General features: G+C 48.2%; 1 pseudogene; it reads right to left on the bottom strand.

Moving 5' to 3' along the window:
- Nucleotides 1-8,626: 8,626 nt before the first annotated feature.
- On the bottom strand, nt 8,627-17,426 carry LOC138796620 (uncharacterized; annotated as a pseudogene).
- Between the last annotated feature and the right edge of the window lie 6,868 nt (nt 17,427-24,294).

Here is a 24,294-nt window from a genome sequence, read left to right as displayed (position 1 = left end):
TCGTCTTCCTAGTGTGGTGGTATACGAGCCTTGGCGGTGGAGATAGACTGCAGCTACCCCCCCTCTTCCATAGTATATACATCATAATACTATAAGCACTGAGCATCTCTGACTGTAATAACACTCAGGGTGGAGCTGCTGTTAAGCACTTATATTATATTTGCAGTATACAGATACACTAGCACCACCTAGTGGACGTGGTCTTAAAGGTCACGGTGTGCGCTGTGTTTTTCCGAAAAGATTATAAACATGAAGTATAGTGGGAAGGAATAGAGGATTCTGAGAGAGCTCATGCATACCTCCCAACTGTCCCGGATTCCGCGGGACAGTCCCGTTTTCGGGGTGCGGTCCCGGAACAGCACCCAGTGTCCCGCATTATATGTGGCCCCACCGAAAAAAACAATAAACCAGTAACTCACCTGTCCGCCGGTCCCAGCTGCTCCTCTCCCGGCCGAGCGCGCACTCCCGTCATCCTCCGGGGCCGTCAGCGGGGTATACAGACAATGACTGTGCCGGAAGTGACCTGCAGTCTCTATCATGAATTACTTCCGGCACAGTCAGTGTCTCTGTACCCCGCTGCCCGCCCCGGAGGATGATGGGAGTGCGCGCTCTGCCGGGAGAGGAGCTGCTGGGACCGGCGGACAGGTGAGTTACTGGTTTATTGTTTTTGGGGGGATCGGCTAGTATTTGGGGCGCTATATGGGGGATTGGCTACTATGTGGGGGGATTGGATACTATGTGTGGCACTATATGGGGGATTGGCTACTATGTGGGCACTATATGGGGGATTGGCTACTATGTGGGGCACTATATGGGGGATTGGCTAGTATGTGGGCACTATATGGGGGATTGGCTACTATGTGGGGCACTATATGGGGGCATTGGCTACTATGTGGGGCACTATATGGGGGCATTGGTTACTATGTGGGGCACTATATGGGGGCATTGGTTACTATACGGGGCACATATGGGGGCATTGGCTACTATGTGGGGCACTATATGGGGGCATTGGCTACTATGTGGGCACTATATGGGGGATTGGCTACTATGTGGGGCACTATATGGGGGCATTGGCTACTATGTGGGGCACTATATGGGGGGATTGGCTACTATGTGGGGCACTATATGGGGATTGGCTACTATGTGGGGCACTATATGGGGGCATTGACTACTATGTGGGGCAGCGGGGTATACAGACACTGACTGTGCCGGAAGTGACCTGCAGCCTCTATCATGAATTACTTCCGGCACAGTCAGTGTCTCTGTACCCCGCTGCCCGCCCCGGAGGATGACGGGAGTGCGCGCTCTGCCGGGAGAGGAGCTGCTGGGACCGGCGGACAGGTGAGTTACTGGTTTATTGTTTTTGGGGGGATTGCCTACTATTTGGGGCGCTATATGGGGGATTGGCTACTATGTGGGGGGATTAGATACTATGTGTGGCACTATATGGGGGATTGGCTACTATGTGGGGCACTATATGGGGGATTGGCTACTATGTGGGGCACTATATGGGGGATTGGCTACTATGTGGGGCACTATATGGGGACATTGGCTACTATGTGGGGCACTATATGGGGGGCATTGGTTACTATACAGGGCATATATGGGGGCATTGGCTATTATGTGGGGCACTATATGGGGGATTGGCTACTATGTGGGGCACTATATGGGGGCATTGGCTACTATGTGGGGCACTATATGGGGGATTGGCTACCATGTGGGGCACTATATGGGGGGATTGGCTACTATGTGGGGCGCTATATGGGGATTGGCTACTATGTGGGGCACTATATGGGGGGATTGGCTACTATGTGGGGCACTATATGGGGGCATTGGCTACTATGTGGGGCACTATATGGGGGATTGGCTACCATGTGGGGCACTATATGGGGGGATTGGCTACTATGTGGGGCACTATATGGGGATTGGCTACTATGTGGGGCACTATATGGGGGGATTGGCTACTATGTGGGGCACAATATGGGGGGATTGGCTACTATGTGGGGCACTATATGGGGGGATTGTATACTATAAGGGGCACTATATGGGGATTGGCTACTATGTGGGGCACTATATGGGGGCATTGACTACTATGTGGGACACTATATGGGGCATTGGATACTATGTGGGGCACTATATGGGGGCATTGGATACTATGTGGGGCACTATTGGGGGGATTGAATACTATGTGGGGCACTATATGGGGGATTGGATACTATGTGGGGGATTGGATACTATGTGGGGCACTATATGGGGCATTGGATACTATGTGGGGCACTATATGGGGGATTGGATACTATGTGGGGCACTATAATGGGGGATTGGATACTATATAGGGCATTTTGGGGGGATTGGATACTGTATAGGGCACTATTCAGTCAGCAGCATGTGGTGACTGTAGGGGAGTGGCTATGGAGGGTTGCTATGGGGGCGTGGCTATGGAGGGTCGCTATGGGGGCGTGGCTATAGGGACCGCGGCGCACATGTCCCTCTTTGCTCTTTGCAAAAGTTGGGAGGTATGCTCATGGCGTCTGTGGTCCGGACAAGAAGGAACTAAATAAAAGCTGAAAGGACAAAGCAGCCCCTGGCACAACATTTCTATAGCCCGGGCACCAACATCACATTCCACTGCCAGAACATGGCCATCCACTACTGGGAACATCTGTGCAGCCCCCTCCTCACTGGTGTGCCCTGCGGGATCCTGCAGCATCACCTCCCCCATCTGTGCGGCCCCCTCCTCACTGGTGTGCCCTGCGGCATCCTGCAGCATCCCCCATCTGTGCGGCCCCCTCCTCACTGGTGTGCCCTGCGGGATACTGCAGCATCCCCTCCCCTATCTCGCGGGCCCCTCCTCACTGGTGTGCCCTACAGGATACTGCAGCATCACCTCCCCCATCTGTGCGGCCCCCTCCTCACTGGTGCTCCCTACAGGATACTGCAGCATCACCTCCCCCATCTGTGCGGCCCCCTCCTCACTGGTGTGCCCTGCGGGATCCTGCAGCATCCCCCATCTGTGCGGCCCCCTCCTCACTGGTGTGCCCTGCGGGATCCTGCAGCATCCCCCATCTGTGCGGCCCCCTCCTCACTGGTGTGCCCTGCGGGATCCTGCAGCATCCCCCATCTGTGCGGCCCCCTCCTCACTGGTGTGCCCTGCGGGATCCTGCAGCATCCCCCATCTGTGCGGCCCCCTCCTCACTGGTGTGCCCTGCGGAATCCTGCAGCATCCCCCATCTGTGCGGCCCCCTCCTCACTGGTGTGCCCTGTGGAATACTGCAGCATCACCTCCCCCATCTGTGCGGCCCCCTCCTCACTGGTGTGCCCTGCGGGATCCTGCAGCATCACCTCCCCCATCTGTGCAGCCCCCTACTCACTGGTGTGCCCTGTGGGATCCTGCAGCATCACCTCCCCCATCTGTGCGGCCCCCTCCTCACTGGTGTGCCCTACAGGATCCTGCAGCATCACCTCCCCCATCTGTGCGGCCCCCTCCTCACTGGTGTGCCCTGCGGGATCCTGCAGCATCACCTCCCCCATCTGTGCAGCCCCCTACTCACTGGTGTGCCCTGTGGGATCCTGCAGCATCACCTCCCCCATCTGTGCGGCCCCCTCCTCACTGGTGTGCCCTACAGGATACTGCAGCATCCCCTCCCCCATCTGTGCGGCCCCCTCCTCACTGGTGTGCCCTGTGGAATACTGCAGCATCACCTCCCCCATCTGTGCGGCCCCCTCCTCACTGGTGTGCCCTGCGGGATCCTGCAGCATCACCTCCCCCATCTGTGCAGCCCCCTACTCACTGGTGTGCCCTGCGGGATACTGCAGCATCACCTCCCCCATCTGTGCGGCCCCCTCCTCACTGGTGTGCCCTACAGGATACTGCAGCATCACCTCCCCCATCTGTGCGGCCCCCTCCTCACTGGTGTGCCCTACAGGATACTGCAGCATCCCCTCCCCCATCTGTGCGGCCCCCTCCTCACTGGTGTGCCCTGTGGAATACTGCAGCATCACCTCCCCCATCTGTGCGGCCCCCTCCTCACTGGTGTGCCCTGCGGGATCCTGCAGCATCACCTCCCCCATCTGTGCAGCCCCCTACTCACTGGTGTGCCCTGTGGGATCCTGCAGCATCACCTCCCCCATCTGTGCGGCCCCCTCCTCACTGGTGTGCCCTGTGGGATCCTGCAGCATCACCTCCCCCATCTGTGCGGCCCCCTCCTCACTGGTGTGCCCTACAGGATACTGCAGCATCCCCTATCTGTGCGGCTCCCTCCTCATTGCAGGGCCGTCTTAACCATTGGGCATGGTAGGCGGCTGCCCGTGGGCCCATGCGTCCTAGGGGGCCCCTGCCCTGTGTCATATTCCCTGGCCCTTTAACTGGGAGTGCTCCTGATCAGCGCTGGTAGATAGGGGCTGTGCACAGCTCGCTCTTGTGGCCGGAAGCTGCATTCTGCTTCCGGCCACTAGAGGTCTCTCTCACCCCCTGCATTCCCGTGCGGAGCAGGAGAGTGACGTCACCAGCAGAGCCCTGAGAGGAAGGAGAAGCTGGAGGCCTGAAGCACAAAGCCTGAGTGAGTATGTGCTGATACCAGAGGGGGGAGGAGAGCTGTCAGGGAAGGGGTTAATCATGGGAGTGCTCTCTGCAGGGATGCAGACAGGGCCGTGGGTGAACTGGTAAACAGGGAGGGGGAGGGATCGGGGGTGTAACTCCTCTGAGTGTGTATATATCTCCATTCAGTGTGTACAGCAATGTATTATATACTTATCCTCCTCCTGAGTGTGTATATATATCTCCATTCAGTGTATACAGCAGTGTATTATATACTTATCCTCCTCCTGAGTGTGTATATATATCTCCATTCAGTGTATACAGCAGTGTATTATATACTTATCCTCCTCCTGAGTGTGTATATATATCTCCATTCAGTGTATACAGCAGTGTATTATATACTTATCCTTCACCTATCACTCCATTGTTGTCTCCCTGTATGTATACTGTATAATACAATATACAGGGAAACAACATGTCTCATATATACAGAGGGGCAACAACATGACTATTATATATGAGAACCATGTTGTTTCCCTGTATGTATACTGTATAATACAATATACAGTGAAACAACATGGTTCATATATAATAGTCATGTTGTTGCCCCTCTGTATATATGACATGTTGTTTTGCCCTTCTCTATATATAAGCCGTGTTGTTTCCCTGTATATTGTATTATACAGTATACATACAGGGAGACAACATGGTTCTCATATATAATAGTCATGTTGTTGCCCCTCTGTATATATGAGACATGTTGTTGCCCCTCTCTATATATAAGCCGTGTTGTTTCCCTGTATATTGTATTATACAGTATACATACAGGGAAACAACATGGTTCTCATATATAATAGTCATGTTGTTGCCCCTCTGTATATATGAGACATGTTGTTGCCCCTCTGTATATATGAGACATGTTGTTGCCCCTCTGTATATATGAGACATGTTGTTTTGCCCTTCTCTATATATGAACCATGTTGTTTCACTGTATATTGTATTATACAGTAACACAGACTCCCTGTATTATACAGTATACAGGGAGACAACATGGCGTATATGCAGAGGGACAGCAACATGTCTCATATATAGAGAGGGGCACCAATATATATTAATTAGGCTTTTACCCACCACCTGTATACCCCACATATACCTGTACCCCATATATATATTTGTACACATATATCACTATTATAGGCTATATAACCACCTACCTACTGCTCCACCCTTATACCTGTATCTATATGGTAGATAAATAGGTGGTAAGGTATATTGCCTGTAATAGTGATATACTGTATGTGTGCAACATATATGACAATCACTATTATAGGCAATATACAGTGGTGCCTTGGATTACGAGCATAATTCGTTCCGGGGCCGTGCTTGTAATCCAAATCACTCTTAAACCAAAGCAAATTTTCCCATAAGAAATTATAGAAATGCAGACAATTGGTTCCACACCCAAAAAATAACGATTTATTATTCTGAATAACATGTAAAACAGATGAAACAAACATATTGTGATATTATAAGTTACTGTACAGTAATGGAGCGGATGGGAAACACAAGGGCGGACAGAGACTGCAGGGAGGAAGGAGCAGGACAGATGTGGGCACATACATGCAGCACTCTCTGTCCGGGGAGAGAGGGGTTACAGCTATGGAGAGATTACCTCCACAGTCCTGTCCCCTGATGTGAGCCCCAGCCTGAAGTGGATCTGCTATGATTTGGAAGGTGAGGGAGACTTCCTGGGTCAGAGTACAGGGCTGTAGACCCCGCTATGCAGACCATGCCCCTCCTCCACCCGCCCTCCCACTCAATACAGGGAGCTCTTAAACCAAAACAATGCTCTTAAACCAAGTCACAGTTTTGAAAAACTGTGAGCTCTTAAACCAAGTTACTCTTAAACCAAGGTACCACTGTACCTTACCAGATAAGAGGGGCGGCGGCCGCTAGGGGGGGGGGGGGGGTTATTCGCACCTCTGCCCAGGGGCCCATAATGCTGTTAAGACGGCCCTGCCTCATTGGTGTGCCCTGCGGGATCCTGCAGCATCACCTCCCCCATCTGTGCGGCCCCCTCCTCACTGGTGTGCCCTGCGGGATACTGCAGCATCACCTCCCCCATCTTTGCGGCCCCCTCCTCACTGGTGTGTCCTACAGGTTCCTGCAGCATCACCTCCCCCATCTGTGCGGCCCCCTCCTTACTGGTGTGCCCTACAGGATACTGCAGCATCAGATGAGGTTCTTCTCGGGGTGGGCTGAAGGATGTATTTATGTTGGGTTCTGAGTAGATGGGGTTCTCCTCGGGGTGGGCTGTAGGATGCATATATATTGGGTTCTGTGTAGATGGGGTTCTCTCGGGGTTAGCTGTAGGATGTATATATGTTGGGTTCTGGGTAAATGGGGTTCTCTCGGGGTGGGCTGTAGGATGTATATATGTTGGGTTCTGGGTAAATGGGGTTCTCTCAGGGTGGGCTGTAGGATGTATATATGTTGGGTTCTGGGTAAATGGGGTTCTCCTCGGGGTGGGCTGTAGGATGTATATATGTTGGGTTCTGGGTAGATGGGGTTCTCTCAGGGTGGACTGTAGGATGTATATATGTTGGGTTATGGGTAGATGGGGTTCTCTCGGGGTGGGCTGTAGGATGTATATAAGTTGGGTTCTGGGTAGATGAACTCTTGGGGTGGGCTGTAGGATGTATATATGTTGGGTTCTGGGTAGATGATCTCTCGGGGTGGGCTGTAGGATGTATATGTGTTGGGTTCTGGGTAGATGGGGTTCTCCTCGGGGTGGGCTGTAGGATGTATATATGTTGGGTTCTGGGTAGATGGGCTTCTCCTAGGGGTGGGCTGTAGGATGTATATATGTTGGGTTCTGGGTAGATGGGCTTCTCCTCGGGGTTGGGTGTAGGATGTAAATATGTTGGGTTCTGGGTAGATGGGGTTCTCTCAGGGTGGGCTGTAGGATGTATATATGTTGGGTTCTGGGTAGATGGGGTTCTCCTCGGGGTGGGCTGTAGGATGTATATATGTTGGGCTCTGAGTAGATGGGGTTCTCTGGGGTGGGCTGTAGGATGTATATATGTTGGGTTCTGGGTAGATGGGGTTCTCTCAGGGTGGGCTGTAGGATGTATATAAGTTGGGTTCTGGGTAGATGATCTCTTGGGGTGGGCTGTACGATGTATATATGTTGGGTTCTGGGTAGATGATCTCGGGGTGGGCTGTAGGATGTATATGTGTTGGGTTCTGGGTAGATGGGGTTCTCCTCGGGGTGGGCTGTAGGATGTATATATGTTGGGTTCTGGGTAGATGGGCTTCTCCTAGGGGTGGGCTGTAGGATGTACATATGTTGGGTTCTGGGTAGATGGGCTTCTCCTCGGGGTGGGCTGTAGGATGTAAATATGTTGGGTTCTGGGTAGATGGGGTTCTCTCGGGGTGGGCTATAGGATGTATATATGTTGGGTTCTGGGTAGATGGGGTTCTCTCAGGGTGGGCTGTAGGATGTATATATGTTGGGTAATGGGTAGATGGGGTTCTCCTCGGGGTGGGCTGTAGGATGTATATATGTTGGGTTCTGGGTAGATGGGGTTCTCCAGGGGGTGGGCTGTAGGATGTATATAGGTTGGGTTCTGGGTAGATGGGGTTCTCCTCGGGGTGGGCTGTAGGATGTATATATGTTGGGTTCTGGGTAGATGGGGTTCTCCAGGGGGTGGGCTGTAGGATGTATATAGGTTGGGTTCTGCAAAAAGAGAGTGAGCAGCACAGCTTGTAATCAAGATGCAGGTGCCAGCGGCCAGGGTCCTGACTTCAGACCATCCAATATATACATAGAAATTCCGCAGCACACAAGGTTGTCGTAAAGGTGAACGGTGGTTTATTCAAAACATAACGGCAACACTCCAAGACGCCTTGGAGTGTTGCCGTTATGTTTTGAATAAACCACCGTTCACCTTTACGACAACCTTGTGTGCTGCGGAATTTCTATGTATAGGTTGGGTTCTGGGTAGATGGGGTTCTCCTCGGGGTGGGCTGTAGGATGTATATATGTTGGGTTTGGGGTAGATGGGGTTCTCCTCTGGGTGGGCTGTAGGATGTATATATTTTGGGTTCTGGGTAGATGGGGTTCTCTCGGGGTGGGCTGTAGGATGTATATATGTTGGGTTCTGGGTAGATGGGGTTCTCCTCTGGGTGGGCTGTAGGATGTATATATGTTAGGTTCGGGGTAGATGGGGTTCTCTCGGGGTGGGCTGTAGGATGTATATATGTTGGGTTCTGGGTAGATGGGGTTCTCCTCGGGTTGGGCTGTAGGATGTATATATGTTGGGTTCTGGGTAGATGGGATTCTCTCGGGGTGGGCTGTAGGATGTATATATGTTGGGTTCTGGGTAGATGGGATTCTCTCGGGGTGGGCTGTAGGATGTATATATGTTGGGTTCTGGGTAGATGGGATTCTCTCGGGGTGGGCTGTAGGATGTATATATGTTGGGTTCTGGGTAGATGGGGTTCCCTTGGGGTGGGCTGTAGGATGTGTGCAGATTTGTCTTCTCTGTGAAGCAGATTATAGGATTTATGTGGATTATTCGCTTTAGCCACCAGGTTTATGGGTTCTTCGATCAGACTGATTTTCTCCTTTTCCTGAGATGAAAGGTCTGATCTGATGCTTGGGATGTGTCTGGCCTAGAGTCATTAGTAAGTTTTAGTTCTCAGGACGTTCTCAGTTATTAACGTCTTATTATGCGGATAATTATGTATTACTGCAGATCTGGGTATTAGGATTACGGATGTGAACAACGGGACTTGTACGGGGCTGAGACTCTGCAGGATCATGATACTCGGTTATTAGCCCCCATAACTTTTCCTAAGTTACACATAATGGGATCCTGATCTTAAAATTACCGTAGACCTAAAGGCAACCATCTCATGATTCTCATCTGACACCTCCATCTCTCCCTGAGGATGGACTGTCGGTGAAGTTCAGGTCAGGTAGTAGAGCAGTCCTGGTACTGACGGTGATTTGTAAGGGGCCAGAAGATCATGGACACTTGCTGGTCAAACAACAGCACACCTTTATGAAGGGGTCTCCATGATTTCTTGACACTATTCTCCACAACCATGTACATGGACATTCATGAATCTAGATATGTTCTTTGTCTTCCCTAAACCTTTTTATGGCTACATTACAGTGGTGCATCTTTATTGCGGACATAGAAGACATTGGGCTGTGGGAATAACTAGACTTCCTACCAGTTCAGTCCCATACTGCATTGTCTCCTGGAACCCTTCCCTTTGAGGGAAGGATTTTCTGGTTCTATCTGTAAGGTAAGGACACGTGAATGTCCCAATAATACATCTCCAGATCTCTCAGTTTTCTACAGTCTTTGGTTTTCCACCTCATTTCTCCAGTCCGAGCCATGTTCTCAGGACTTAATGTCATCTTTTTTTTTATCACAAATTGTGATCTCCCAGTGGAGTTATCCCTGGTCTTATATGTTCAGTCTTGTCTTCCTCTAGTCCTTAGTGAACACATGGTCAATGACTGTTTGGACATTAGGAACCAGAGACAAGTTGTATCTTTTCAGTATGTGATCTTCTATCAGGTCTTTCTGGGAGATGTTTTTTCTTTTGGACATTGTACAGTGGAAGGTAATAGCCATGTTCTGATCTAAGTTCCTTGATTTTCCCTTATGTTTTAAGACTGAGTGGATTGATGTCTGAAGAACCTGTCAAGGGTTCACAATAAGTTTACGATCATTGAAGACCTTCCTATTAATGGGTTCTCTGAATGGATGACTAAGAATATTGACACCAGGAACATCATTCCGCAGGTCAAATCCAGATACATTGGCAGTTATGGGGAAGACGTGGTTTTCCACACAGAAGACACTTGTGTCTGGAAACTGCTCCTCAAGGTCTCCCATCAGCGACGTCCAGTTCCAGTGTTTGACGGGAAGAGTAATTTCATCCAGGTCATTGAGGAGAACATACTTACTCCTATACATGTTCCTGTATATACAATCGTTTAGGGTTGCGGTCTGTCCATAGTAGCCAATCTGACTTGTAAGTCCTTTAGTGTAATGCCACTCTGAAGATGTCAGAAGATGCTGGTCTATTGGCCATTAGATGACTTCTACAAGTCCTTGTTGACTGTAGTATTGTAAGACTTTATCCATGGCCCGGGAACAGCTGGTGTTATAGATGGTGACTCTCGATGCTCCCAGCAGTCTATACATCTCAATGCTCTGGATCGTCTGCAGGACGTTATTGTACCATCCAAATACAGTAGAGATACACACCGTGAAGTTGACTGTATATGGCTCCGGATTATGATTTCTGACTCTAAACCTGATGATGTCATCTCGATGTGTAGAATTAGATTCCTGGATGGATATGTCATTATATTCACAGTCTGAAGGCTCTGAACACAAGATGTCAGCGGTTCCATATGGAAAACCATATCTGTCTCTATGGATATCTATCTGTCCTCTCACAAGCACCGTCTGGTTAGGCAAACAATGGAACAAGCAATAAAGTTCCGTCACAGATACATGGACTATGGAGAGGACTCGCACTGCGTTTTTATCTCTCGGGTCATAGTACGGGGCAATGATGAACGTTTTGTTGCTCACGGCTGTTAGGGTTTCCTGTCTTCTTACTATTGGTTTACTATGTTCCCATTTGTGTATAAAAAAGCTCAAAACAGTGATACACACACATAGACAGCAGATGTAAAACATGGAGAATGGAGAGGTTTTCATGGCTCCACCATACGAGCACCACTGTAAGAAGACAAAGAATAGTTGTTAGTAATATTCTCATCATCTCCATCCATCTTCTCATCTATGTTGTGGCTTCAGTGAATAATGTATAACATGTATATACCATGTTCCTTTTATAATACTGGTGTTGCCCTATGGGGCAGGGGGGCCTTTGGTCCCTTCACACACTTGAGCCTGAGTGCGACTGCCACCTCTGTTCCCTTATAGCTATCCCCATGCTTGTCCATGATGGTCAGTAGTTCCATGGAGGAATAACCTGTAGCCTGGGAGTAAACTGTAGTAAAACACATATGATGGGACGACAGAGTCTTGTTTTAAATAGACTCTCTACATCATCAGTAGTGGGTAAGAGTTGGAAATGGAGGAAATTGGAGTGTGTTCTGTGGAGTTTGTGCATTTTAGAACAGATTTCACTATATGATTGGAGTCTGAGGATAGTGAGTGATGGATATGAGCAAATCCCACAAGTTTAAGCCACTCCCATATGCGTTCAAAGGGAAAAAAGGGTCTCAAGAAGTAGAAAGGTCTGGAGGGGACAGATGGGTCTGGAGAGAACTGAGGTCACCAGAAGCAGTGGCTAAAGGAGATAAAGCGCCCTGTTACACAGGGCAATAATGTATCAAATCAGGCTGATTGGGCAGATCATCGATTTGTGTAATAAGAACAACGATCAGCTGATGACAACGATCGTGTCCTTTGGTCCCGACCTAAAACCTTCAGCCGGCTGATGAATGTGTAAAGAAAAAATAATAAACGATACATACCTGTCCTGGCTTTCTGATGCCCTGCTAGCCCGGTCCCTGCAGTGTTAGGCCGCTCAGCCAATTTCTGGCTACGGCACTGTCCTGGTGATTGGCTGAGCGGCCTGTCACTCCAGACACTGCGCGGAGCAGGCTGAAGCTACAGGACATCAGGGAGCGCGGAGAGGTACTGTATGTATAGTATATTATTTTATACTTATTAGGCAAGGGCTGCACGCACATTTCTAAAGATATATACCCCTTGCTTCATGATTATCATACTGTATATGGGCTCAGTAAGCGAACGCCGATCTAGCAGATCAACGCTCACACTAAGGGCCCTATTACACCAATAGATTATCTGACAGATTTTTTTGAGCCAAAGCCAGGAATGGACTATAAACAGGGAACAGGTAATAAAGGAAAGACTGAGATTTCTCCTCTTTTCAAATCCATTCCTGGCTTTGGCTTAAAAAAATCTGTCAGATAATCTGTTGGTGTAATAGGGCCCTAAGTCATGGGGCTGTGTAATACGGCGCTAAGAGGAAACGAAAGCAAAAAGGATAGAGAAATCCGGGGGGCGGGGGGCGCGGAGTTTGTTGTATCAGAAGCATCTAGAGGAAGGGACAGAAGAATTTGAATGGAATACAGAAATCTGGAGAAAACAGAGGGGACTGGAGGAGACAAAGGAGTCTGGAGAAAGTACAGTACGATTGGTCTAGAGGTGACAAAGGTGTCTGGAATAAGTAAGATGGGTCTGTAAAAAGTAAGATGGGTCTAGAGGAACTAAGATGGGTCTAGAGGTGACAAAGGCGTCTGGAAGAAGTAAGATGGGTCTGAAAAAAGTAAGATGGGTCTGAAAAAAGTAAGATGGGTCTAGAGGTGACAAAGGCGTCTGGAAGAAGTAAGATGGGTCTGAAAAAAGTAAGATGGGTCTAGAGGTGACAAAGGCGTCTGGAAGAAGTAAGATGGGTCTGGAGGAACTAAGATGGGTCTAGAGGTGACAAAGGCGTCTGGAGGAAGTAAGATGGGTCTGGAGGTGATAAAAGCGTCTGGAAGAAGTTAGATGGGTCTGGAGGTTACCAAGGCGTCTGGAAAAATTAAGATGGGTCTAGAGGAACTAAAATGGGTCTAGAGGTGACAAAGAAGTCTGGAGAAAGTAAGATGGGTCTGGAGGAGACAAAGGAGCCTAGAGAAAGTAAAATGGGTCTGTAGGTGACAAAGGCATCTGAAAGAAGTAAGATGGGTCTGTAGGTGACCAAGGCGTCTGGAAGAAGTAAGATGGGTCTGGAGGTGACCAAGGCGTCTGGAAGAAGTTAGATGGGTCTGGAGGTGACCAAGGCGTCTGGAAGAAGTTAGATGGGTCTGGAGGAAGTAAGATGGGTCTGGAGATGATAAAAGCGCCTGGAAGATATAAGATGGGTCTGGAGGAAGTAAGATGGGTCTGGAGGTGATAAAAGCACCTGGAAGATAGAAAATGGGTCTGGAGGAACTAAGATAGGTCTGGAGGTGACAAAGGGTTCTTGAGGAGATAAAGAAGTCTGGAGAAAGTAAGATGGGTCTGTAGGAGACAAAGGCGTCTGGAAGAAGTAAGTGCAGGGAAAACACTTTAAAAGTTTTTCCTGTAATAAGTCTTTGGTTGTTTCTTATCTCTTCGGGCCCGCTTTGTTGCACCCTGTTTTGTAATACTTGATCAGGTTACCTGTATACTTTATACAATAACAGCTCAGCCCTCATATTGTGATTGGTTGCTGTGGGCGGTTTCCACCCGTATCTCTTTTTTACAGTTTGATAAATCTTGGCCAAAGTCTCTATAATTTGATGTATCACAAATCAATAATGGAGACTGCTCATTATCTGATGTCTGTGAAGAAACGTGGAGTTCACAGGGCAATTAACAATTGCTGGTTACCTGATTCTGTCGCAGATAAACCTAACTTGTATCCGTTGTCTGGCCGCTCGCCCTTATAGATAAGCTGCCGCATGTGAATATGAGGAGCAGCACTATATCTGCCCATTGTATATCTTTAATACAGCATTTTACAGCAGATATGGAAGTGCTGACATTTTCCACTTCTTTCCTGCTATGTCCTAAGGATTGAAAAGTTCAGGCACTGTGCAAGGGAGCTGGTTGCTCCAGGCCATCAAGATGATGGAGACCCAACCCTTTATGTCACCATGATGTTATATTCAGTAGCGGGGGTCCGAGTGGGGTAACCTCTTAGACGTTATATAAAGGCTGGTTGTCGGGCTCTGCCATTGGGGAAAGTTGGAAAATTAGCAGTAGGTCCAACCAAAGCTCTAGTATCTATGGCCATCGTAAAGGGGTATTCCCATCTTCACAAGGTTTGCCATATCCACAGTATTTACAGGATAGGGAATAACTAAGAGACTGTAGGGGTCCAACTGCTGCCCCCCCCCCCATGATTTTAAGAGCAGGGACCCAGAAATGTTCTTGTTGGGTCTTATGGTTGATCATGCATCACATTACAGCTTTTGCTATCTTCAGTGGTTCTGAGAGAAGGAATGAAGGGGTGGTGTACATGTACGGCCTGCTGCTTTGCGGCATCTGACAGGTTCAATCTGAAGAAATGCAACAATTTTCTACCTTTGCCATTGCCTATCATGGGGGGCGGGGGGTTATGTGTACCTGTTGCTTTATTAAACAGTAACCCAGGGGAGCCAGGTGTTAGCTAGGGCACGTGGTAGTGTACTTCTCACGTGTAGGTGCCCACCCCTGGATATGCCAACACACACCCGTTAAAGGTTGGGGTAGTGCAAAGGAACAGACTATGGAGTCCAGCAAGGTCTTAAACGGGCAAAATGTTTACTCGACTTCTTAAAGGTGCAGTGCACATTATAACAGTCTTTCCAATACAGGTGCAATACAGTGGATAACTTTGCTGACTGAGATCCCTTGTGGTGAGCTGGGTACTTGAGAAAGAATACTTGGTAAATATCTTAAACTTCACAGCTTCTCGCTGGTATACTGTTTAGAAGACTTGAATGATTCACTGCTTGACTAGCAGGTACATAGGAGAAGAATACTTTTAACACTTGTCTGACTTGACTAGCAGTGGTGACGGAGGACTACCTGCAGGGTAGGGAGAGAGATAGGTCCTCTCTAGACACTTAGGTACTCAGCTGTGGGGGCTTAAGAGACGAAGTAACTACATCCACAGGTATGAACATCTGCCTAAAGCTGGCGGTGCGAACAGAGTGACACAGATCCAGGAATACAGGCCCCACCTAGTGGGTAGAGCTAGCCATCTGCGGGACCCTAAGGAAAGCTAGTACATTGCAGCAGAGTTTTCGGCTTTAGTCACGCCTACCTAACTGCTGGCGAAGATTCCTGTCTAGTTATTAGGGAAAGAAGAAGATAGTCCCCCAGTGTGGATAGGATTCCCATTACTTCCGCCTACAGCATCCTCATCCCCTCACTCAGTAGCTGGACATGGCTAGGGTGGAGGGGCTGTCTTTCATAGATACAGTACCCACAAATGGGTTCTGGCCTGCAGGCCAGGCCCTGGAAAACCCTGCAGCAGGAACCTTTTTGTGCACACTTCCTCTTTAGAATACCCCGACACACCCCAACTAACCCCACCTAACTACATATACCTGTCAGGGGAATCCCTGATTGGGCAGTAATATACTAGAAGACACTAAACTCTAGCCTCTAATGGACCAGAAAACAGAGGAAGGATAAGTGTCAGGTACCCAGCTGAGGGATTGGCCCTCAGTCAGTTGAACGTCACGTGTCATATACAATATAATACATGAGGAAATATATGTCCACAGTTAACCCCTTTAGCAAAATCTCCTTCAGCTGTGCTAGGTAGTGCAAAAAAGTGACAGTGGTGGATGTGCAGAGTACAGGACCTTTGGCCCAGAGCATATACAGGCCAAAGTACCGACCTACACACATGCTACATGGCAGTGGATCATCCTCTCTGGCACACTGCGGGTCCATATCTCAGTACGTGGTGGCAGCGAGTTGTATATCTGGACTGTATAGGTTGTTTAAATATGATTTATGCTCAGTTAACAATCTGAGTGGAAGGTGATGGAAATTTACACCCATGTGGTGCTGGGAAGGTGTGTACATGACAGGAGGAACAGCTGATACTACACGCCAGATGTGCTCAAGAAATTCTTACTAAGGTCCTCTTCACACATCAGGAAAGCGCCCAGGAATACAGACACTACAATACACTTTTTTTTCCTGATCAGGAAATCCTTCATCCTCCTGATGGTTTCCTGTCCGTAATTACTGATGGTTTCCTGAAGGCCTCGCGATCAAGATTTTCTGACAATAAAAACTGACACAGACGTGCTAAGGGGGCCATACCCATGGACAGCACTAGCCCACCGGGGATAACATGGACAGTGAGTATTACTGTGTGTAACTTCCATGGAATAGAACAAGTTGGAGGATATCCTGGGAATACTGGTGACCTGTCAGCTCTCAATGCCAAACAGGGGCTGCAAAGGCAGATGGAATATAGAGCGTGTAATAAGAGATTCAGGTATTCATATCAATGAGAAGTCACCCAATCCCATGACTGTGACAGGACCTACAGACTAATGTATACAGCGGCCTCCCAACTCTTCCATGACCTATAAGGACACATTTCCCAGCAACAGAGGACCCATTCCCAAAGGGCAAGTTCATAAGAAGGCAAGAAGACCTCCCCAAAGGGCAATTACCCAGAAGCACAAAGGAACACATTCACAGCAGCACAGAGGACCTTTCCCCAAAGGGCAAGTTCACAGCAGCACAGAGGACCGTTCCCCCAAGGGCAATTACCCAGAAGCACAGAGGACCTCTCTCCAAGAGCACGTTCACAGCAGCACAGAGGACCCTTCCCCAAAGGGCAATTACCCAGAAGCACAGAGGACCTCTCTCCAAGAGCACGTTCACAGCAGCACAGAGGACCCTTCCCCAAAGGGCAATTACCCAGAAGCACAGAGGACCTCTCTCCAAGAGCACGTTCACAGCAGCACAGAGGACTCTTCCCCAAAGTTCAAGTTCCCAGGAACATGGAGAAGCCCTCACCAATATAAGGTTCATAGACACACAAAGGATCAATGCCCAAAGAGAAGTTACCCAGAAGCACGGAGACCCCCTCTACAAGACTACATTCACAGAAGCACAGAGAACCTTTCTCCGCTGCCAAATTACCAGCAACACAGAGGACCCTTACCTATTGACCAAGTTCACAGCAGCACAGAGGATCCACCAACTTGTTGATAAAAGCAATAACTTTGCACCTCCCGGTGGTGCAGAGACGGTCCGTGTGGTGGCACTGACCGCTCAGAGGACCTGTCGCCTCAGCAGACGCGTCTGGTTGCTCATTGTGTTTGGGATTAAAGTGATGGGTACAGAGGTGGATGTTGTGTATGACGGTTATTTGTAGTTTTGCCAGATGGTAATATCATGATCAATAGAAAGTCACAAGGTGTTGTAAAGTGCTTTTCTCACTGCTTCCTCTTGTGTGGGATCTTGTGTAAAATGTACGGTAATAATTGTTGGCACCAGGACAGCATTTTGTTGTACTTTGGATTTTTCCATGTCCCATGTCCCTCCTACATCTGGCTGCTTCCCCTTATGCAGGGTCCCTTGGGTACTTATCACGGTGGTCCGGAGTGGAGTTGTGACCCACCCGGACTATTGGTACAGTGGTGTCCCACCATGGGTGTTGCTATTGGTTACACCATTCGCAATAGTCTGTACTCATATGTGTAAGTGGTAATGTAGCAGTACCAACGTTTTACCACTAGATGTCGCTATTTGCTGTATTGTATACCTAAATATTGCACAGCTGTAGATGCTAAAGGATTATTGTTTTTCTTACCACATGGATCTGTACACCAATGAGAGTTTTTTCTTCTCTCTTATCACCTTTCTCTTTACATCTTTCACACGCACTCCTCACCCACTCACAGCACAGCTTACATTCGCTGTAGGAAGGAAGTCACATGGGTAGAGGAAGTGTGGGGTCTTTCTACTTTGGATTCTGTAGGAGAAGGACGCAAGCTTGTTTGGTGACCCCCGGATGATGTTGTAGCGGTGGGATGGACGGTCACTTGCTAGATGGAAGTGTGACGCCACTACTGGTGGTGGATGGCCGAGATACAGTGACAAAACAGTGACAAAACAGATAAGGGTTTTGTCATATGACACCACTGCCAGGTGGGCACACAGGTGTGATGGCACGCCTGCTTTTAAAGAGTAAGGCAGGTTGTACCCTTCTCCCCTGTGGTCGGTGTCCTGTCGGGTTGCTGCAGGGTCCCTTGGGATAGTGTAGTCACAGGTGTTGTTGTCACAGCTGGCCAGAGCTGTGTAATGACCCTCCCAAATAGTGATAGGACCCGCCACCCACAGAAAGGGGAAGTGTCACAAGGTTGCGGTGTACATGCTGTGCAGGTGGTGGTGAATAATCACAGACTCAGTTGTGACTTGGTTACTACTTGTAAATGTGCAGCAGGTAATACGGATCTTGATATACACTTGATACAGTTCCAATAAATACACGAACATAGAACCACCAGATCTTTGTGATAAGTGCTGAGTAGGATGTAGTAGTGTTGGTAGAGTTGTACTGAGGTAGCGTAGTAGAGAGGAAGATGCTGTGAGAGTCTGAACCCATGTAGTAATGTGCTCTGCCGGGATGTTGGAGTGTATAGAGGAATACCTGTAGAAGAAGAAGGAACAACCTATGCCTGTGTATTAACCTTTCCTATAGTCTTCACACCACCTGATGCCCACTAGCTTTGGCAGAACCGTACTAATAGGTGACACAGGCCCCAGACCTTTGTTACCTAGGATGAGCGGAACGGTCAGAATTTTCTGAGTACACCCGCGCTGCGAGATGGAGTTCATAGACTTTCACTAACTTTGCCGGATCAGTTCCTAGCTCTTTGGCCCTTTCATGGATACTGTCCTGCACTGTAGTGACTCCTAGTCCTCGGCGTGGGTTGAGGTGATCTATTGGCTAGTCCTCTCTGGAAGGATTTAGCAGTACACCACACAGCGTGTTTGATGCTTCAAGAAAGAGGTTTGTAAGCGGGCTCTGTCCTGCGTCTTACCTCTGCGGGGTACTGACTAAGACTACAACTGTAGAGGGGACCTGGCAGAGGGCCAGGGCCCAGGTAGAACCACGGTGGAGAGCTATCTGAGCTGCGTCCTTTCTCCACCAAAGCTCAGCTAAGACTCCTCTCTAACCCAAGGGACAAACTTCCTAACCAGCATGTAAGGTGCGCTGTGGTTAGATGGAAAGTGTGCAACAGAAGAGTGGAAAGGAAGGAGGTCATAGTTACATAGTTACATAGTTAATACGGTTGAAAAAAGACACATGTCCATCAAGTTCAACCAAGGAGGGGATGGATACAGGGAAGGGGGAGGGGTGATAGGTTCTATACATATGCATCTATATTATTTTGGTGTAAGAACTTGTCTAGCCCTGTTTTGAAGCCCTCTACTGTTTTTGCTGTGACCAGATCCTGTGGTAGACTGTTCCACAGATTCACAGTTCTCATGGTAAAGAAGGCTTGTCGCCTCCGGAGGTTGAACCTTTTTTTCTCCAGGCGGAGGCGGCGCCCCCTTGTCTCTCCAGGCGGAGGCAGCGCCCCCTTGTCTCTCCAGGCGGAGGCAGTGCCCCCTTGTCTCTCCAGGTGGAGGCAGCGCCCTCTTGTCTCTCCAGGCGGAGGCAGTGCCCCCTTGTCCTTTGAGGGGGTTTTACCTGGAACATCTTTTCCCCATATCTCTTGTAGGGGCCATTTATATATTTAAATAAGTTAATCATATCTCCCCTTAAACGTCTCTTCTCCAGACTAAACAAATGTAATTCTTTTAATCTCTCCTCATAACTAAGATGCTCTATTCCCCTTATTAGTTTAGTTGCCCGTCTTTGTACCCTCTCCAGCTCTAGAACGTCCTTTTTATGAATCGGGTTCCAAAACTGGACGGCGACTCCAGATGAGGCCGCACCAAAGATTTATAGAGCGGTAATATTATATCCCTGTCCCCAGAGTCCATGCCTGGTATATACATGACAATATCCTGCTGGCCTTAGAAGCCACTGACTGACATTGTGTGCTGTTCTGTAGTCTATTATCTACAAGTACACCCAGATCCTTCTCTATCAGTGACTCTCCCAGTGTAACTCCCCCCAGGACATATGATGCATGCGGGTTATTAGTACCCAGGTGCATAACTTTACATTTATCCACATTGAACCTCATTTGCCAAGTGGACGCCCAAACACTCAGTGTGTCTAAGTCATCCTGTAACCTCTGCACATCCTCCATAGACTGTACTGTACTACAAAGCTTGTAACATCTGCACATCCTCCATAGACTGTACTGTACTACAAAGCTTGTAACATCTGCACATCCTCCATAGACTGTACTGTACTACAAAGCCTGTAACATCTGCACATCCTCCATAGACTGTACTGTACTACAAAGCCTGTAACATCTGCACATCCTCCATAGACTGTACTGTACTACACATCCTGTAACATCTGCCCATCCTCCATAGACTGGACTGTACTACAAAGCTTGGTGTCATCTGCAAAGATAGAAACATTGCTGTTATTTCCATTCTCAATATCATTAATAAACAAGTTAAACAAAAGAGGGCCCAGTACTGACCCTTGGGGTACACCACTTATTACCGGGGACCATTCGGAGTAGGAATCATTGACCACCACTCTCTGGGTACGATTATTAAGCCAGTTTTCAATCCAGTTACACATTAAATTTTCCAAACCGATAGACTTTAACTTACCCATCAGACGTCCATGAGGAACTGTGTCAAACGCTTTTGCAAAATCCAGGTACACTATATCCACAGCCGCGCCGCCATCCAGGCTTCTACTTACCTCTTCATAGAAACATATCAGGTTGGTTTGACAGCTTCTGTCCTTAGTAAAACCATGCTGGTTATCACTTATAATACTATTAGCCACTACATATTCCTGGATGTAGTCCCTTATAAGCCCCTCAAATAGTTTCCCCACAATGGACGTTAAGCTTACAGGTCTGTAGTTACCTGGGGAAGTCCTAGAGCCCTTTTTGAAGATCGGCATTACATTTGCCTTACGCCAGTCCCTCGGCACAATACCAGTAAACAAAGAATCACGGAATATTTACTACAAGGGTAGAGAAATTACAGAACTGAGTTCCCTAAGAACTCTGGGGTGTAATCCATCAGGCCCTGGAGCTTTGGTTACATTGAGTTTGTTTAATTTATCTTGGACCATATCTATAGTAAACCAGTTCAGTACATTACATGTGTTAGCAGCACTGGCCCCACCCACCTCAGTACTGGCCCCACCCACCACAGCTCCATCCTCTTTTGTATATACAGAACTGAAGAAGCCATAAAGTAACTCAGCTTTCTCCTGATCCCCAGTTATTAACTCCCCGTCACCATTATTTAGGGGTCCTACATGCTCTGACCTTGGGTTTTTTGCATTAATATATTTGAAGAATTTTTGGGGGTTTCTTTTGCTTTCTATAGCTACCTGCCTTTCATTGTGAATTTTTGCTGCTTTTATTACATTTTTACAGGTTTTGTTGACCTCTTTGTAATGTTTAAAGGCTACAGCTGATCCCTCTGATCTGTACTGTATACGGCTGACCCCTCTGATCTGTATACAGGTGACCCCTCTGATCTGTACTGTATACAGCTGACCCCTCTGATCTGTACTGTATACGGCTGACCCCTCTGATCTGTATACAGCTGACCCCTCTGATCTGTACTGTATACAGCTGACCCCTCTGATCTGTACTGTATACAGCTGACCCATCTGATCGGTTCTGTATACAGCTGCCCCCTCTGATCTGTACTGTATACAGCTGACCCCTCTGATCTGTACTGTATACGGCTGACCCCTCTGATCTGTACTGTATACAGCTGACCCCTCTGATCTGTACTGTATACAGCTGACCCCTCTGATCTGTATACAGCTGACCCCTCTGATCTGTACTGTATACAGCTGACCCTCTGATCTGTACTGTATACGGCTGACCCCTCTGATCTGTACTGTATACAGCTGACCCTCTGATCTGTACTGTATACAGCTGACCCCTCTGATCTGCACTGTATACAGCTGACCCCTCTGATCTGTACTGTATACAGCTGACCCCTCTGATTTGTACTGTATACAGCTGACCCCTCTGATCTGCACTGTATACAGCTGACCCCTCTGATCTGTACTGTATACAGCTGACCCCTCTGATTTGTACTGTATACAGCTGACCCCTCTGATCTGTACTGTATACAGCTGACCCCTCTGATTTGTACTGTATACAGCTGACCCCTCTGATCTGTACTGTATACAGCTGACCCCTCTGATCTGTACTGTATACAGCTGACCCCTCTGATCTGTAGTGTATACGGCTGACCCCTCTGATCTGTACTGTATACAGCTGACCCCTCTGATCTGTACTGTATACAGCTGACCCCTCTGATCTGTACTGTATACAGCTGACCCCTCTGATCTGTACTGTATACAGCTGACCCCTCTGATCTGTACTGTATACAGCTGACCCCTCTGATCTGTACTGTATACAGCTGACCCCTCTGATCTGCACTGTATACAGCTGACCCCTCTGATTTGTATTTTTTGAATGCCCCTTTTCTCTCATTTATAGCCCTTCTAACCTCGGTTGTCGCCATGTGGGATTTGATTTTAACCGTTTATATTTGTTACCCATAGGAATATATTTGGCAGTACCGTTAGTTAATGTTGATTTGAAGATTTCCCATTTATTAGCTGTATCCGTATGTGACAGCAGCCGCTGCCAGTCTATGCCCTGAAGTTCTGCCCGTAACCCAGGAAAATTGGCCCTTTTAAAATGAAGAGTTTTTGCCCTCCCAACATGTTTTTCTTTTCTACACTTTAAGCTAAAAGTCCCTATATTGTGGTCACTATTCCCCAGGTGTTCATGGACAGTGACATCCCCAACCAGCTCAGCAGTGTTAGAAATAACCAGATCCGGCAGCCATCACTTCTTTTTTTTTAAATCAGATTGTTTTTATTAGCAGTTTTCGACACACAAAAAGCGTGCCTCTTTTTTTTTGGGTTGAACATACAAACAAAACAAAACAAACCCCCCATCCTCCCCCCACCCACCCTAAAGTACCAACCCCCCTCCCCCCTCCCTCCCTCAAACCAACTATAACAATAATTGTAGGAAGGCAACAACACTGGTCAGGTTATACAAAATAGAACTATTATCACATAGCTTTTTTGAATACCCATGCGCAGTTCTCCACAATGTCATTCATGAAGAAACAATAAGGCACATTATCATCGTTTAAAGACTTAAGTATGAGCTTCCTTAACAGGAGCCCAGTTGTCCAGTCAAGGCACCCACCGTCAAAAGAACCCAGTCATTTACCGTGCATCGCCTCTTCTTCCTCCTCTTGCCTCATTACGGCGTGCAGTGAACGCAGCTCGGTCTGACAATGACAAGAGAGCTTCCATTGGATTACGTCTAAGATTTCTAGATGGTGGGCAGCCATCACTTCTAGTCGGCTCCTCCACAAACTGGCCCAGAAAATTATCCTGCAGGAGGGTAAGAAATTCCCCCCCTTTGTGGTTTTAGCTGAACCGTGACCCCAATCTATATCTGGGTAGTTGTCCCCCATTACCACTACTGTCCCCTCCCCGGCAGCCCGCTCTATTTGTCTATTCAACTGGCCATCTACCTCCTCAGTAATGTTGGGGGGTCTATAGATTACACCAAGAATAATTTTTTCACTCATTACCTCCTTCTGTAGTTCTACCCATAATGCTTCCACATCATCACAGTCAACCCCCACTATTGCATCTTTTACACTCACTTTAATATCATTTCTGACATACAGACATACTCCTCCTCCCCCTGCCCACCCTGTCCTTATACCATACAGACATATTCCTCCCCCTGCCCGCCCTGTCCTTATACCATACAGACATACTCCTCCTCCTCCTGCCCACCCTGTCCTTATACCATACAGACATACTCCTCCCCCTGCCCGCCCTGTCCTTATACCATACAGACATACTCCTCCTCCTGCCCGCCCTGTCTTTATACCATACAGACATACTCCTCCTCCTGCCCACCCTGTCCTTATACCATACAGACATACTCCTCCTCCTGCCCACCCTGTCCTTATACCATACAGACATACTCCTCCTCCCCCTGCCCACCCTGTCCTTATACCATACAGACATACTCCTCCTCC

The sequence above is a fragment of the Dendropsophus ebraccatus genome, chromosome 7 (assembly GCF_027789765.1).
Source record: "Dendropsophus ebraccatus isolate aDenEbr1 chromosome 7, aDenEbr1.pat, whole genome shotgun sequence".
NCBI classification, from domain to species: Eukaryota; Metazoa; Chordata; class Amphibia; order Anura; family Hylidae; genus Dendropsophus; species Dendropsophus ebraccatus.
The sequence above is the reverse complement of the archived record's forward strand: the minus strand, read 5'-3'. Positions and strand labels throughout refer to the sequence as shown.